This window comes from Centrocercus urophasianus, unplaced genomic scaffold (genome assembly GCF_019232065.1).
Source record: "Centrocercus urophasianus isolate 14NV4802_14NV808 unplaced genomic scaffold, USGS_Curo_1.0 seq_15, whole genome shotgun sequence".
Taxonomy (NCBI): domain Eukaryota; kingdom Metazoa; phylum Chordata; class Aves; order Galliformes; family Phasianidae; genus Centrocercus; species Centrocercus urophasianus.
In genome coordinates, this window is record NW_024884697.1 from 44,725,060 (window position 1) to 44,743,448 (window position 18,389).

At 40.7% G+C, this 18,389-nt stretch overlaps 1 protein-coding gene across 16 annotated transcripts in view; it reads right to left on the bottom strand.

The window, feature by feature from the left end:
- Positions 1-18,389, bottom strand: part of ANKS1B (ankyrin repeat and sterile alpha motif domain containing 1B) — a 193,859-nt gene that overhangs the window by 72,776 nt on the left and 102,694 nt on the right. The window contains exon 1 of one of the 16 annotated variants that reach the window (XM_042816024.1): positions 17,994-18,047. The exons of the other annotated variants lie outside the window; for them this stretch is intronic. The gene's annotated coding sequence lies outside the window, so the exon portion shown is untranslated. Of the gene's footprint in view, positions 1-17,993; positions 18,048-18,389 lie in introns of those variants that run through there. 16 annotated transcript variants of the gene reach the window in all.

Here is an 18,389-nt window from a genome sequence, read left to right on the forward strand (position 1 = left end):
TCTTAATATTGTGTCAAAGTGAGAAAGACAGCCTTCCAGACACTAACTTAGACTCACAGTCAACATGCTCACTGTATTTAGGAGAAACTTTTTATTTCCAAATCTCACAATTCTTACTTGTGCTCCCTAAGACAAAATGAATGTAACACTTTGCTGCCCTTCAATAAATCTTCAGTGTTTCACAGCATTGGTTCTGACTTTCACTTAGGAAAAAAGGAATTTATAATCTCTCAGGGATGCAAAAAACCCAACCTTGGACACAGCCCAAGTATAATCAATGACTAAAAGCAAAATCCACATGCAAAAATGAACGAGGAAAGTTGTGTGGCAGTGGACATTCAAGGTTGTGTGGCAGGAGACACCCAAGGTCAGGCTGGAGGGGGTCTGAACACCCTGATCATCTGTAGGTTCATTGCAGGGAAGCTGGACCAGATGACCTATAAAGGTCTCTTTCAACTCAAACTCTGTGATTCTATAGTTTTTTCCTGGCTGCGCTCTGTGCATCTGCAAAAGACACTTTATCGGCATTAATTCTCTTCTCCTAACCCAGTGATGTGGCGTGAAGAACTGAAGCAGATCTGAGACAAGCTGAGCACGACCTGCAGTTCTGATCTCTCTGCTTCCTCTTGATCCTACAGGAACCTCTCTCAAGCCATTGGCATCAGTGGTTAGCAGGAATCAGTTCACCCCAGTCACAACACCAGGTATAGTATATAGTATAAGATGAACATGGTGGGATACTTGAAAGCTGCTCTTGATCCTGTAACATTGTCAACACCCCACTTCTACCCTGCTTTGTATACCCCCATGCTTTACAAGAAAGTAAAGCAACTCAGGTCTCGGGAAGAACAATGCCAATGCAGAATGAAAGGAACTGGGTGTATCCGATTTTGCACCATTTGTCCTTTCATCTGAGGCATCCAGAATTTCTATTGCTCTATGGCAAAATACGAGAGAAGACAGAGCTGAGCAGGATGAAATGCAAAGGAGCTGTAAACTGAACATCAAATGAGTTTGATCCCCACTTGCCCTGGCTGTGAAGTACATATGCCCGGACATGGCTTCCTACTTCAATAAATAAATAAGAGTGGGGCTGAGCAATGTGGTTTAAAAAGAAAATTATATGACAGTATGTTCTATTTCACAGCATGCTAGAAAATGATTAAAGAAATGTGAAGAAGAGTAAAAGATTCCCTCTTTTAGCTTTACTTTCAAATACAGTAATATAACAGAACCACTCTGATATGCTGCTGCATGTATCACTTCTATGCCTATTACCCAGCTTCTTAAAAAAATGAAATCCAAGCCTACACATTCTACCTTAGAGCAGCAGCACAGATCTCGTATAATGCAAGCTTATGAATGGTAAAGCAGGAATTTAGAGCAGTGAAAACACAGTCCAAGCTTAGGGGTTTATTCTCCTCTTATTGCTTTTATATAGTTTCAGCACTCATGAAAATTACATAGAAGCATTAAGAGTCAAATAGACTCCTGCAAAATGAGCTCACAAACGAAGTTAAGAGAGGGAGAGAGCAGTGAATAACTGAATCCTCTGGGCTGGAAGAATGTCATGCCGGCGTGTTGCAGGAGCATACACAACCTGTGCTACTGCACACCCACTTTTCTGTGGGCCTGTGTGATTTATGAACCTGGCAGCAATGCCATACCTACCCACAGGCTCTTCCTATTCTCTCTCCCAACCCATCAGCACGCTTCCACAAAGAACTGCCAAGGAGACTGACACAATGCAAATGCAGTGGTTTGGCTGCCTTTCAACCTTCTATATACCCCGGAGACAGAAGGATTACATATTATTAGCAATTATGAAATTTAATCCTCTATACTACATTGCATATGATCAAGCTTTATTATACTCTAGTGAGTCTTACCATAGTATGAACATCAGATTATAAACCTATTTTTTTTAATACATTGACTTTAATTTTATATATAACTTTCTGTGTTGCAGTGTGGTCACTTCATTCTGTAATGCTGATAGAGTGCGGCCCCAAATCACTGCACAGCACTGATGAGTGCACTGGAGAAAAAAAAAAAAAAAAAAAGAAAAAAAGAACTTGACTTCTCTTTCCTATTTTCTTTTTAACAAAGGAAAATTTGAAGCACGTGTGGATTAACTGATACTATTACAGCTGCAGATGCAACCTGGAATACTAATAGGAGTGAAAAATACGTCTCCAAAATCCTAATGCTATTCACAAGATCATCCTGGCCTTCTACACTGTATCCCCACAAGCAGAAGAGAAAAAATAAGTAAGAGTCATCAAAATGTCCACTCTGTGGGCAGTTTGGCCAGGCACTATAAGGTGGGGTTCACAGTCTTCACTCTCCCCATTTAAAACTCGATGTTCCACTGTTTTCTTATACTGGTCTTTGCTGTCATAAACTGTGATACATACAAAAATCACAGCACTCTTTCTCATGGTCCACTACCTTAAGTGAAACATGATTATAGTTAACAAAATGACATTGCACTGGCTGACTGCAAATGTAAAAGATAACCAGCCACCATCTTTACAACAATATGTACTCTTTGCTCAGTCAAGGATTACCAAGTCTTAATCCCTGTGAAGAAGTAAAATATTTGATTAGAAGAGACGGGAAAGCAAAAATAATTCTCAATGTAATGATCGTTACATATTGCTCCACTCTGCCTCCCCATTCTAGGAGGAAGCCATACTTATCCAGCAGCTTTCCCCACCCACTAACCAGCAACACGTACGCCGAGGAGTCCATTCCCACAAGCCATAATGCTCAGTTGTAACACTCTGTTCTGCAGGACAGGCTTTTGCCTCGGGGAGAAGATGTGAGTGATTTGCATTGAATGCCTCCTCAAGACTTCCCCTGCCCCAGACCACAACTCCTCTCTGTACTTTCCTCCCTCGTGTTATCTCCAGCTTTCCCAAATCCTCATAGTAATTCCAGCATTGCACTGTGGCCCAGCTTCTCCTTACCTCCCATTTTACCCAGCCCCAGTACTGCGAGAAGGATATTAAAAGGCTTGCCTCTATTCACCTGTATGAAAGTTGGAGGAACTTAGTACCTTTGAAATCAACCATTCTTCCAGTTAAATGGCTAATTGCTTCAAGAGTTTAGAAGGCTGACAGCACAAATACAAAAGCTTACTTCCTTAAGTTAAAAAGTATTCCTCAAGAGGAAGTAAGTAAATCAGTGATCAAAAATGCTAAAATGCATGTCTTTTAATAGTAATTATAGCTCAGAGCAAGAACAGCAAATCTTGTTTCCTACATAACTGCATACAGAATAACAGCCATTATTTAATGATCTTCCACCTCAAAAAATAAAAGGAATATGATACCCTTAATACTTATTAGTTATTATATTAACTTATTAATACTTAATACTATTTTGCTACAAACAGAAAAGTGAAAGCACCTCAAATTTAGATTCAATTCTGTACTTCCGCAGTGAAAGACAATGCAGTGAAACAAATCTAGGCTGTGCATTTATATCTACAGAATGACATGACATTCATACAGAATGAGTGTAATACTACTCATCACAGAACAGTGATTAATTAAGCGATGGTCCTAAGTGACTTCTCTTACTTGATCATATAAAACCCCAATTCCTACACACTGCTCATCTCACAAAGACTGGAAGGAGAGGTCTGCTGCTTAGGACTAGCAAGTATCAGATGGACTTTGAAGTTTATAGCACACCAATATGATCATATTAATGTGTTTCAAAATTAGAAACTATCATTTTGATCAAAATTGTCATAAAGGAAATTTACCATTCGGAGAAGAAACAAGTAGTGATCCTGACTCAATAATGAAATATTTATATAATAATGCTCAATGGATGAAAAACACCAAGCAGGCAAACATCGTCCTCCATCAGGGAGGCTCATTATTATGACTGGGGAATTTTAAACAGCAGTAATATGCATCACATGAAGCTTACTAAATCTGAGGAGCCAAGGGAAATCCGTAGTCCAGGTTAGAATGCCTTTATTGGACAACAGCGATCCAATAACTCTTTAGATGCTCCCACTGCCAAAGCAGCCTGGACAGCTGCACACCAAGCTCTCATCACCTGCTGTTATGCTCTGGCATACGTGGTGAAACTTTTGGAAGTGTGGAGACCAATTCTGGATCCACAAGCTTCCTTGAAATACCACTTTCACTTCACAGGATGTGAAAACCTCAAAAAGAAATATACATATACTTCCTCTAAGTTCAAGTCAAGAGCAACCAGATAGCACTTTACATTCTGAAAGCCTGCAGCAACTGCAAATACCTTCTCCTCTCGATGATTCACAGAAGAATGCCATTCTCATGTGTCCTTTTGACTCATACTGAAGCCTAATTACTGCTCTTTTATTGCTGCACCCATTTTCTCACATCTGTCCTTTGTTTTCCTTTTATTTCTTTTAATCTTCACAATTTATAGATATAGCTTTCTAACTTTTTATTCTTTTTTAACTCTCCTGTGCTTTGGAACTGCTTTTCTTTTCTTCAACTTTTCAGGAAGCCAAACACTGTGAAAGTGTTATTTTGCCTCCTTTCATTTAATCTGTTCAATTCTTCTGCTGCAATGAAAGCCGAGGGATCAGGAATACTTTAGTTGTTAAGATGCTGCCCAACCCTGCAGCTATTTACTTATGAACTGATTATGTGAATGACTGTGTTGGAAGTCATTAGAGGTCTAAGGGAAAATGTCATGTAGGTTATAATATAAAAGCTGGAAATAACAGCTGTTTTTCAAGCAGCAGCGTAATACACTACCCACAGCTGTAAATCCCTGTTAGTGCAGGTGTCGGGGCACAACTGAGATCAATCTCTGTCTTATTTTTGTCTGCCCATTGCCTGTGGCTAGTAGGCCAACCTTTTCATCAGGTTGATAACTACTACCTTAATTTTGTTTAAATAAAGCAAGATCCTGCTTTGAAACAAATGAACAACAAACAAATAAAACAGCAAAAATGCATCAAACCAACAACACCCAGAAAAGGCCTACCAATGTGAATGATCAAGGAAAAAGATCAATGTTTGCTCTAAAAACAGAAGAATTACATACGTGATATATTATTACATTGTGAAAGGACGTCTCAGCAATTAAGGCAAGAGTAATTTGAATCCCATTAAAACCATGATCAGTTATACTACATTCAGTCATCTGGCTACTGCCAAAGAAACCTTCTTCCCATCAGTCTCCAAGTTTAACATGACGGCAAAAATACTGCTCCCAACACTCAAGCATGGTCTTCCAAGATCCATGAACTGCAGCAAGATGTGGTTGATACATCTCACATAACAGATAGGAGGTCTGGAGAAGAAGGTGAAGGTGTTACCTGGTTGTACTGCGTAAGAGAGTAACCTGACCTGAAGGGAGTATTAAGACTGTGAGGAGTCCACAAGGACTGTGTGCCTCCTTCTCCCAAATGCCAACAAAACTGGAAAAAATGAATGGCAGCAACATTTTTGACATGGATGACAAAGCACCTCACAGCACCTAGTCAGCTGCTGTGCCAGAAGTGGAAGCAGGTGGTACCAGCATTTGCCCTGAAGGCAACTCTGACCATTCTGAATCTCAGACGCATGTGAGAGAGGAGATGGCAGAGCGGCCTGCAGACCACCTGCTGTCTGCTTGGAGGCAGAGCCGAGATGGCACTGGGCCACTGGGACCAAGCCAGCTCCTGCCCTGCTGACTGACAGGATTGGTCTTGATCCCTGGAGGAAAACGTATTGTTGTTGTGAAAGGCCAAAAAAAAAAAAAAAGTATGAATGGACAATTTAGGGAAATAACTTCTTATAAATCCCCCTTTTTCATTAACACTTTACATTCTGTTCTGTTTTTCAGATTACTCGTTTTAAGACCAACCCCTAAATTATACTGATTCTGCTGCTTTTCTAAATAGTTGGACATTCTTAATTAAGCACCTTTTCTGCACAGAGCAGAAGGAAATATTTGAATCTACTGATTATATTTTTTCTGTGGCACAGAGCATATAAGAATAGGTGATTTCAATAATCTTTATTGCTGCTACAGTCTATATTAATGCGTTTTGTATAAATCATTGCCTCTATTATCAACTGAGCTACTGCTCCTGCAAATAAAGCGATACCTTGTTACCTAGCAACTGAGCAAGTCACTGCCACATTGAAAAAAAAAAAAAGAAAAAAAAAAAAGAGAAAAAAAGAAAAAATGTGTTTAAAAATGTATTTATTATACCCCTTGGTTTCACGTTGAGAGAACATCCATAAAGAACAAAGAACAATCCACTCAAATTCCCTAAAATTCAATAATGAAATAAAATATTTGATCCTCCACATTTCGTAAGCATCCTCAGAAGCTAGGTCTAGGTTAAACATGCATTACTTCTTACTGACAATGCAATGTTCTTGCTATGCATTTCTTGGAATATTTTATTAATGCATATATAAGTACAAAGGCATTACATATATGTCATGGCAGGCTCTTAATGCTACATCTGAACTGTATTAGAATAGGAATAGCTATCACAGGGCTTTTTTTAAAGTCATCTTGCTTATGCTAAATCAGTTCCTTTCCTGTTTAACACAGCAATGTGCAGTAGCATCTTTTCCTGATGCAGTGTCTCGTTTTAGGATTCTGTCATTTGTACAAATTTGCCCTTATGTACTACAAAACCCACCTCTTCATTGTTTCATATTCCGCATCTGTTTCTGACAGGTTGCCAACACAGTGTTGGTCAAATATAAGCAGTGGGAGCTCAGGAGTACTACTTGTGAGGATGAGCTACTGCCTGGAGTGACATGACAATTCTACAGCAGCCTCTGAACCCTCAAGCTATTCACACATGTCCTGTCCATGCTCTATCCCAAACTGAAAAACACAGAACAGTTCATGGCCCTATGACTGCACAGTATGAAGACATATCCTTCACTATAGCAAGAACTGCCAAGAAGCTTGTGAAGTAGGGAGAATATGAAGACATGAGAATTGCTGTCCTGAAGGCCCACGGTTTCATTGGCAGGTGACTGTGCTATCGTTCAGTACTGTCTAGGTCACCATATTCCCTCCAAATCCAACATGAGACACATCTGAAGACACCGCAGGTTATTCTCCCAAATTTCACTTCAGAGTTATGAGTCTATCACAGATTACTGTGGCTCATCAAAAATTAGATAATCTCTAAACACAGTGATACAATGCAAAATTCTAAATGCTGCTCCTGACAGCACCTCCTGTAGTAAAAGTTTTCCTGAAACTGTTGTTAATGTCCTGCTGAAACTTTTTAAAGTCACCTACATCTTACAATACAAGGATATTGGCTGAGTTAATCATAACACAGAAGTATACACTATCTATATCATGCTGTCTTGAACATCTGCTGCTGTTGTAATCCTTGTTAATTCATACCAAGAATATACAGAAAATGATACTCCTGAACCCAAAGACACCTCATCTTGCATGGCCCTTACAATTATCTCCAAGCACTATGTACTACTTAAAAGTCTCCTGAAGCTTTTGCTACAGATCTTGCCCATTTTTGCATGTTCTAATAGCCTTTAGCAAGTAGGTAACACAGTTCACCTCCTAAAGCAACTAGTGGATTTCTGTGGGTGAAGATGATTTATTGGCTGGTGTGGTGTATATAAGCCTCTTTCAGTACTACCTATACATCCTACAAAGATAAAGCATACATCAGAGACCATACCCTACAGGCTTTGCCTGATGAAGTCTATGCATACTGTTTCTCTCTGGAACGCAGTCCTTGGTGACAGATGGCACAACCACTACCTACAGATGGCTCAAACAGGGGCTCTGTAGCTTTGATAAATACTGCAATCAACGCCTAGGATAGGTATGGTTCAGGCAGCAAAGCAAATAGGGAATAAATCCTTCAAAAACTTCTTAACTGTAGAATAATCACATACATAGTATTATCCTAAACAGACAGATGAAAGTCGTGGGCTCTTACTGAGCTGACAGAGATTCAGGACTACTTAAAAAGAGGTCAGTAGTTTAGGATGAAAGTGTTTGAAATTAGCCTCACTCAATTTCTTATCTACTTCATCCAGAACACCATTTCCACTTTCATCGTGGACCAAGCATTCCTGGTAAAAGTATTCTTGCTTTCCAGTAGGATTTGTTATACTTTGAAGGAGCGATCAGCCCTATCACTGACAAGAGTCTTGGTTTGGTTGGTAGAAAACATCCTTCCGTCAGACAGATGATTCACTACAGTGAGCAGAAGCATTTGAATCACTACTAAGAGAAAGTCAAAACTCACACATCAACAGTGGGGCTGCTCATAGCAGACTAGCATAATCTTTTCTAATCTTCTATAGAACGTGGGAATAAAAGCAACTGGAGTGATTTTACAGAGGAGCATTTGCTTTGGTTGAACATACATCTCAGAGACCCCACTGTCTCATCCCCCATGGCTGAATAAAAACAGATATTAACTTTGCAATGTCTTTCACAGCAACAGAGGACAAATGATGGGCACATTTAATACCTGCCTTCAGCCACTCAAATTCTGTGCCATTAGGGCAAAAGTTTTCTACCAAATATCATTTACCAGAATGTTCTCACTGATTAAGTGCTGCAGTGCTATAGACACATGCAATACAAAACACAAAAGCTCCAGAAATGTTTAGACATTCCATTAAATAATAAGAATATTGCATTTCAAGTTGATGTCAGACACCGCAGGGATGCTCTCTGACAAAACTAATTTGCCCTCTGCCCTTATACGCATGCTTCCTGTTAAGTAGATGAACTTTACATACCCAAGACAAACATGCAAAGGTATAAACATCTCTCCCAAGTACATTACATAAGGTGGATCACTGCTCCATTCAGAATCCTTGGGCTGTACGGCAACACAGATAAGTTTGCCAATCCAAAACTTAAGTATAATATCTTTGCTGAATGCTCAAAAGTGGAGCTCTGTGAGTCGTGTTTCCCAAGAAGTAAAACAGCTCCATCCCAGTATTAACATGAGATGTATGTTTCAAAGTAGCCCTACCAAAATTTGAATTTACACATGCCTGTTGGATTCTGAACTGCAGAAGAAGATATCGGAACAGAAATAGACCCTGTAATCACTTAAACCATCATTACAGTCCAATTACTGGAATATCTAGAAACTCTCCTGCAGACTTGAAGTTTCTATTCCCTTCTACCATCAGATGCAAACAGACAACAGTAAAATTGCCTCTTTTCAACTACTTATGTCTGCAATGTAACAAGCTGACTGTCCTGAGCTTCCAAGTTTTACAGAGTGAAAATGTATTGTAGAATTAAGAGGAAGCCCACTTTGTCAGAACTTCAAGATGCAGAAAAGCCTATACAAAAATTTTTTCAGTTTGATGAACAATCTCAAATCTTACCCCTTTTCAGACTACAGCAAATCACAATTGACATTTTTCTTTTTGAGGAAGTGCTGCGTAGAAAAGGGAGACAGAGATCGCTATAGTGTCAATGTAATTTCTGAATGCATCACACAATCTTTTGTAATATGTCAAAAGCATAAACAAAAACACTCCATGTGTCATAGTCTACAAAAGATATCAGGTTTTGTAGTATAATAACGCACGACAGCTCTTTTAATACTGCTTATAATTCAGTAATTATGCAAATACCTCCAAATATGGCTTCATAGATTCACACACATTTGTTAACCAAACTCAGACTGCTCTGTGTGTGAACACAGCAACATAGAAATCTTTACCTCCAACTTGGGTATGTCAGTTTTCAGACTGCTGGACTAGATGCTCTGCTCACTGCAGCACTGTGTGACAAAAAATGACTCGAAGTTATACTTCTGATCCCTCTACTGCTCAGTTCAAGTCTGTAGGATGTGGAGATGCCTCCAGGCTCAGCTAAGCTTCAGCCACCCACTCCCTCCCACAGGCAGAGAGATGCATACCATCATCTCTATGGCGCCCCATGCTGAGGTGGGGAAATCAGGAATGACAAGAACGGTCAAAAGCTGCATGGTGATGGCGATGGAGACCATCAGCCATGGGGATTCTCCACACACACTCCACTAAGGAAGCTCGTTGGAGATGGTAGGTGTGACTGTTTACTTGCCATTACCACCTCTCCCAGAGATCTTGACTTGTAAGGACTACATTCCTAACAATTTTGGGGATGTTACTGGTTTTTAATTGGCCCCCTCACCTTCTTAGTTATGTCATCACTGCATCAGGATCAACATAACAGGGTTTTAACCAGAACAGGTTATGATAGCTGAAAAAAGAAATTCTGAAAATAATGTTTTTATAAATCTGACACATCAGCCGCTAGCAATAGGAACAACAGCAGATATAGCTTCTGTATAATGCATGAACACAGGATTACTTCCATGAATCAACAGTTTTCCATTAAACTATAAAATCATCACCATATACCGATAACCAAAAGTGAGGATTGTACCTTCAGGTATAATGAGATTATGAAGGTCAAATGAAAATCCCATTACCTATGTTGCGTAACTCAAAACAGGGTGCATGTCAGTGTAAGAGCATGGAAGGAAGACTGTCATTTTGTATTTGACTTTCTAAATTCACATTATGTACAAGAAATATCCTTAAAAAAAGTTCCTATGCCATAAACAGATTCTGTGCTATGCTCTGCAGATACAAAGAGGCAATTCTCTTGCAACAGTCCTAGAACAGATTAACCAACCATCACAGAGCAGCAATCTGGGGAATCACTTCTCAATGAAACCAAGCCACCATGCTCTGCTACTGTGGGCAGATGGCTATGGGGCAATGTAAAGTCCTCAGGTACTGCCCATGTGCAACACCACATCATACAAGAGTCAGCAGAAGAGGTTCTCCTCTTCTCCTCCCTTGTGAGAATAACTAGTTAATGTCATGCTTAGAAATACTGAAGCTTGCCAACTTTTTATTGACTAGAGCAGTCTTCAGTGCATACAACAACAAAAAAAGCACCACCTAAATGCACTCAAGTATATAAATAGGAATAATGATTACTTTGGGGGATATGTCTTACTCTTCAGCTCATACATTGCTTTACATTGCCTTTATTTTTAATTAACATTACCAATACTCTGATTGCAGTAGTCCTGCAGCGCTATCAGTAATATGAAGACCGAAGGATTTCAACAAAATTTTCAATCTAGGAAGGTCACTTGCTTGCATATGTTGTAGAACATGGCATATTTAATGAAAGATAATTCAAAAGGGAAAATGAACACTCTACAGCCAAAATTTCCAGATTAAGACTGCCTCAGTACAGTTTCCTATTTCTAGAACCAGGCATTTACTGAGATGAATATCAACTGTAGTAATGCTTCCTCTGAAGGCACCTCTCCCTTTGAAAATCACATTGAATTTATGAAGTTTAGAGCCCAATTTTTAGACAACAAAGAAAGAAAGTACTGGCCTTGAGTTTTTCTGTTCAGCATTTCATTTACTTAGATGTTCTAGTCAATTAACTAGACAGTGCCAATGAATAAACAAGTAAATAAAATCACATCAAAAGACATCATCTTTAGCAAGAGTCTATGGGGCTTCTATCAGTTTTCGTGTTCTCATACTAGACATAGCAATAGAGGTTGATTTTTATTGTTCTTACTGCTTGTCCTTCTTCCCAGTTTGATACCAGGATTACTCCTGACTAAATACATGGGACACAGTCTTCAGCCTGTGCACTCAATAAAATCGATGACAGGATGGCAATTTACACCAACTGAGAACCTTGTTTGAAATATCCGAATGCAGCCCCTTGGAGCAGATTATGCTTTTCTGCTCTATGGCTCCCTATCCATATCATCACTGGATACCTACTGCTTAGTCCCAAATAGCTCTGTAAAGAACAAACAAGGCTACAGAAAGCCTTCAAAAGGGAGCAGGAATGGGCATAGAAAATAATAGAGCTGGTATAGGTGTATTTCATTTATATCAACCCCAACAATATCCTGCACCAGTTGCAGGTGGTTATAATACATAAAAAATGAACAGGACGTGGACAGCACTAAACAAGTATTGTCTGTGATCGCGACTAATGCGCACACAAAGTATTTGAAGGGCAAGAACAGAGCTATTTGGTGGTGTGTTGAGATGGTTGAGCTCAGACAATGGTTTGCACTCAAGTCATGGCACCGAACAATGACCCCAAAACGAGAGACACTGCAGTCTCAGCATCTTATGCAGGCAAAGGGCCTGCTGATTTTTGAAACAGGTCATGAAGGTACTTCTTTGAACAACTGAACTTCATAACCATCATATCCAAGCAGAAAATGATAGCTGTCCTATTTCCTACTCTTACTATGCTCTCATACTTAAAGAAGTGCAATGCAGATGTGTTCAGACAACATTAAAGACTTACTGCCATTTTGCACAGGTACGTAAAACTCAGATGAAAAGTCAAGTAATTAAACTAAAAGGCAGTGGGGAAACCCTTAGAAAAAAAGGTTAGTGACTCCGATTTTCAAACTTGTGGGCATCTCTTAAACTTCATATTTTAAAAGAAGATAAGGGTCAGAAGTCTCATTATAACGTGCCTTCTGTAGAGCCAATCTTTGCTTCCAAGATACCTCAGATGGGCATAACGTGGATTAGGATTGAGAAGTACTTGCACAAATCTACAAAAAAACTTTGAATTCTTGTTTCTTGTTACTGCTATGAGAAGGAACAACACCTGTTTTTTAAAGTAAAAATAATAACTTGCATTCAGCTTTGTAACAGCTTCAGTGAAAATACAAATGAATCACATAATATCTCCCCTAGGTTTTGATGAAGTACTTTTCTCTGTGACAACTCACTCCAATATTCACTTACCTCTGTAGTGGTGTATAAATATTAGTACATAACGTTGAAGTTTTATGTATTTTTATCATATAATAATAATGCAGGTGTTTCACAAACCAAACGGGAGCTCATTAATAATGACTTTGCAAGGTGACTGCATGATTAACAAAGTAACATTTTTTCTACATTTTAAAGCTAACTCTGAAACCATACTTCAGAAATAAAAGCAGTAACAAAGCACAACAACGGTATAACAGAAATCTGTTATAGGATTCTCAAGGATACATTCAGCCAGTCTTTGGTTATCTTGAATTTCAAGTATTTTAACTATTTGCCACGTAACAAATACCCACTGTATTTCCTTATGTAATAAGTGACATTATCAAAGACTTTATAAAACAGAAAATTCCTGAATTATTTCAACAAGCACCTTTTTAATGAATCTATTTAAAATGAGAGCTGTCATACCAATTTCAGTGGGGGTAAAACAATGCCTAAAACAACATGCATTATAGCCTTAAAACTTCTATAATTCTAGCTATTCCTAATATAAATCCATATACATTTTTGTACGATATGATAAATCTTGAAACACACTGAAATTGACTTTGCATTTTCCTATATTTGGAGTAACTGCATCCAATCATTCTCACGGCCTACTAATTTACCAGCATTTTTTACAGTCAATCACGTTGCTTAGAAAGATACTACATGTAAGGCAGTTTTCTTCCCTGCACAGATACATGACGAAGAAATAAGCAATCTTCAGTGTACCACTGATAAAAGAACTACTACTCAATGAAATCTTTGCAAAGCTTTACTTCATTGAGCAATGAACTGGCCAGGAAGGCACACCCAGCAGTGTTGAAGACCTGACTCCTGGCTGCAGTCCAGAGGACCAGTCAACTAAATGAAGAGACCACGCGACTATCCACAATCCGACAAGCAAAGCGTTTATCACCTTCAAGTTTCATCACATATAAATGTACTAAAGAAACCTAAACAATTACTCCCCACTGCAGAGAAGTACTTTCTGGAAAAAGTACTCCAGAAATTAAACAATGGGCTAAAATCTCCTGTCAAAAGGCAAAACTCCCTGCTGGCTTCATTTGCTATTACTGCAGCTACCATTAAATTTACCTTTTTTACAGTATTACAACTTAAAATGTTCTAAACAACAGAAAAAAAAAAAAAGTTTAGATCTTTGTTGACTGCAGCAGGAATCAGGGACAGAATGAAGAACAAACCAATTACGCATAACGAACCTCAGACAAGTCACTTGGTATTCCCTACACCAAAAAGCTGTAAAAACATCAGACATATATTTTTGGCATTGCTGATAATCAGCGAGCATGTGGGTACATTTAGAAGAAAGAGGATGATTGCAATTACTTAGTTCTGGACTAGGTGGAGTTTCCAATTGGTTTTCCCAAAGGAAAATTGCCCTTTTTGGTAGCAGCGATCACACAGTAAGGATCTTGGGAATAAGTCGGCTGTCTATGTGGGGAAAAAAAGTACAAATCTTAACTGTTCACAAAGCAAAAACGTCCCAGCCACTTTATAATATGTATTAAGTGCTCCCACGTGAGAAGTGAAGCTAGGGTCTCTGGAAGACCTTTAGAGCGACTGTCCTTGCTCACTGCTTCTCCTCTTGGTCAGGCTGTTGCAGCCATTTGACTTTAATCTGATCTCAGTTCTCATATGCTGGAATGTGAGCCGGGGACGGAGGTACAGATATCATCATGACAGCATAACACAGCAGCCTGCACACTTCTGCAGTTTCTCTAGAAGTATCAGAAATACTGCCCATCACGATACCCCACAGGAACAGGCTAGGTAAGGACTAGGCAGACATTAGGCATCTTTAGGAAAGACATTACAGAACTCCCTGAGATGCTCTTCAACCAACTGAGTTAGGAATAACTCACTACAAGGAGATTGAAGGTAGGAATCAAGGAATGGAAGAACACCAGAGGTGATCTTGTTTTTTTTTCTGCTTACAGTGTTTCCATGACAATGAGAACAGCTTCCATTCTCTGATCGTAGGCTAATGTCCAGGTCTGCCAGAACCTCTCAACATCCCTATTCTTTTTTTCCAGGGAAGAAAGGCTACAGCTCTCAAACGATTTACCTTTGGCTAAGGATTGCTGTGCTGTAGTACTCCCTTACTCGGGGCACAATGACTGTTACCTGCAGCTAATGTGAAGCTGGGTACAGGCACCAACTGCAGCGTGGCAAGACACTTCACTCTGGAGAAATTGGTGGGGGAGAACAAATGTCAACATGTGTATTTCTTTACACTATGCTCAAGCTGATGAGAGTGTATTAAACCCAAATTAATATGGTTGCTTTTTTTTTTTTAATGAAATATATATTTTTTTAATGAAAGATATTTAAGGAAGGGAAGAGACATTTTCTAATTTACTGAAGGAACTTCAGAAAAACTGCTTTGGTCCTGAACACATCAACAGAAAGTCAGGAAAAAAAACAACACAGATCTCTTCTTCCCCCAGACTACTGCCTCTGTGTCAAAACAAAATGACCACTGAAATTCCCCAACAACTTTGCACTGTCTCTACACAAAAACCAAGATGACCTCTGGGAGGTCAAGGTTCAAATAACAGAACAGATCAACAGTATATAGAACGAAACTGTTGAGAATAGGGTACAAGAAGATTTTGAATATAAGTTTTTTGAATCTCAGTGCTCAAGAATATTCAAGTTAACTTGCTCAGGCACTACAAAACTTACCATGTCTCCTAGCTTTTCTCTTCAAAGGCAAAAATACAGTAAAACCACCAATAGAGACAGCAGCCAAACTGACAAGGAAATGTTTTCCCTAGCTTGATTACTTCATCAAAGCCAGGTTTACCTACATAGTAACCCTTTGATACTCGGAACCAAGACTACCACCTTGGAGACGAGCTGGTGTAGTTGGCACATTGACTAAAAGATCAAATAAAAGCAGCTCTCTGCTATTGCCTACACAAAAATTGTATCAGATTGTGAAGAGTGCCAGGCTGGTACAATTTCATGAAGGTGTTATTCTCCAGAATTTGACTGTGATTTCTTAAAAATAAGCCTGCAGCTCAAACAACTGTGAAAACAACATTGGAAATGTGAACTAGTGTAAACCAACATTTTCTCAAATGTGCAAGTAATTCCATATCATACCTTTCAGAGTAGAAATTCACCAGTCCACCCCAACGATTGCTGATTTCAAAGAGTAACATAAATTACTAACGTTAGTAAGCAAAGTACTGTGACAATACGATGACCAGGAAAAAGGTCCAGTCTTAGAAATAAATAGAACACTGCCTTACTTAGCACAGAACCATTAAAACTGGGAAAGACCTTTAAGATCATCTGGTCCAACTGTCAAGCCGTCTGACAAATGAGTAGAGACTGAACCCAGAACTGCACCATTCGCTCATTGCTGTTCTCATTTCCAGTCTGCACGTACAGCGAAATCTTTTGGGATTAAGAGTCAAGAGATCTTAAGTCCAAGGCTTGGCAGTTTTTCAGTCTGCTTAAATCAAGGTGGAAGTTTCCTATTAACCATTACGCCTATCACTAACGTTTGATAAACACATACAAAGATCCTTAACAAAATGCCAGCCATTCATTGTTACAAGAAAGCACAATTTGTACCCTCTCGACTGCTGGAAATAAATACAAATAGCCAATGTCAACATGGATCACTTCTACATTAAAATACATCTTACTCTTGGAATGCAAGGTAAATCCTGGCTAATTTGGGTCGTAACTCCTTCCTCAAGTTCCTCAGCAGCAAAACTCTCACCCAGAGCTGATTTCCCTCAGTTTCTCCTTAGTTCACTGCAGCCTCAGAGTTAGTAGTAGCTTCATCGACAGCTCTGTTCTCTGTTGCTACTTTTCCCATCTTCTGCCTTCCCTTTTTAACTCTATGCGCTCACTTTCACACAGAAGAGTTTTTTCCCACTCCCCCTTCCTTTCAAGACATTCCAAGAGAAAGAGCACCAAGCTTTCTGAATTTGTTTCAGGGTACTTACTGCATTTAAATGCCTTCAAAGTACAATAATAGGTAAAGTATATTTTCGTTCACTTTCTTACCGGATACATTTATCTCTTCCTACCTATCATATCTCCTTTCTCTGAATGAATTTCAGAACTTTTGTTACAGAAAAAGCAGAGTTTGCCTCGAATTCTCACAATTCTAAGCTGCCAACCACTTGCACAAATTCTTGAAATAGAACTTCCCAGGTGCACAGGGCAAGGAGGTTCTGCGGGCGACCGCATGACTGTAGCTGGTATTATGTCTCTTGAAAAAAAGAAGGGAAGAGAGTTCTCAGCTAAGAAGCATTGCCAGATCCAAATTCATTGGCTAAAATCACCTACACTCCATGCTTTTCATGATATTTACAGAGGTTTTTAGGATACCATCCGAATGGAGTTTTACCCACACAGTAATTATGACACCACGGGATCAAGGTTTCCTACCTGGCAAACAACTATCAACTCGGACTCGTATTTATTCATGAGAAAGCCCCTATTATCACAAGACTGGATCTTATTCTTCAGGTTCTTTTTCTAGCAGGTTGTTACATTTTACATTTTGGCACGTAGAGAAGATGACAGCTTGATTCTTAATACGTGCAGAAACAAGTTATTACCCGTCACGTCAGTGTCTACTCCAGCACTACTTTGTGCCTCACTAATGGCAGAAGTTGAACTGCTCTCTAAAGGCCCCTTCCTATAAGCTACCACTAATCCGGCCACAGACGGACACCACAGCTCTCCCCATCACCGCCGGCGCTGCCGACGGAGCGGAGCACACCTGGAACCGAGAGTGTGAGTACACAATGCAGCGCTCAGAGAGCAGAAGGGATTCCCGTGGAACACGGCACATGGCAACACGCATCGATCCACATGCTAAAATTCCTTGCAAAAACCGCTACCGCACGTGTGCGGGGAATTGAGAGCCAAACGGAAATCTCAGGTAGCGTTTTGTCTCGCTCAATGCCTTCCTTCCATGCGACAAGCACAGCTCGCGGAGATGGGTTTGCCAGAAGCGAGCCCCCCGAGATGCCGAGGCACGCACCGCGGTTCTGCTCTCCGCACACTTCTGCTTCTCACCCACCCACCCCTTCTTTTGGTACCCGGCCGTAGCGCATCGCTCCACCCGTGGACCTCCGCTAACCGCAGGGGCCGGGAAGCCGACTCCAAGTTTCGGACCGCGGCACATCGCGGCCAACTTACAGCTCCGAGGAGCAGGGACGGGGCTCGCCGCCCAGCCCGGCACAATCCCGGGGCGGCCGCCGCAGGCTCCGGGTGCAGCACACGCGATGCCGCCTCCTCCCCCGCCGCCCCCGGCGCGGCACACAGCGCTCGGTGCGCGCTCGGGGAGCGCTGGCCGGAGGCGGCACCGCGTCCCTCCGGCGGCCCAAACTCCCCGGCCCCGCCGCCGCCTCCCCGCCCGCCCCTCAGCGCCGCCGCCCGCCCGGGCTGACATAATCGGCGGCGGCGGTCGCGGCAGGCGCAGCGGTTCCCTCCCCACCGCCGGAGCTGTCGCCCTCGGGGCGCGCTCGCCGTACCCCGGTCCCCCGCCCCCCGCTCCGGGCTCCGCGGCGGGGCGGGGGCGGCGCCCGGTGGCCC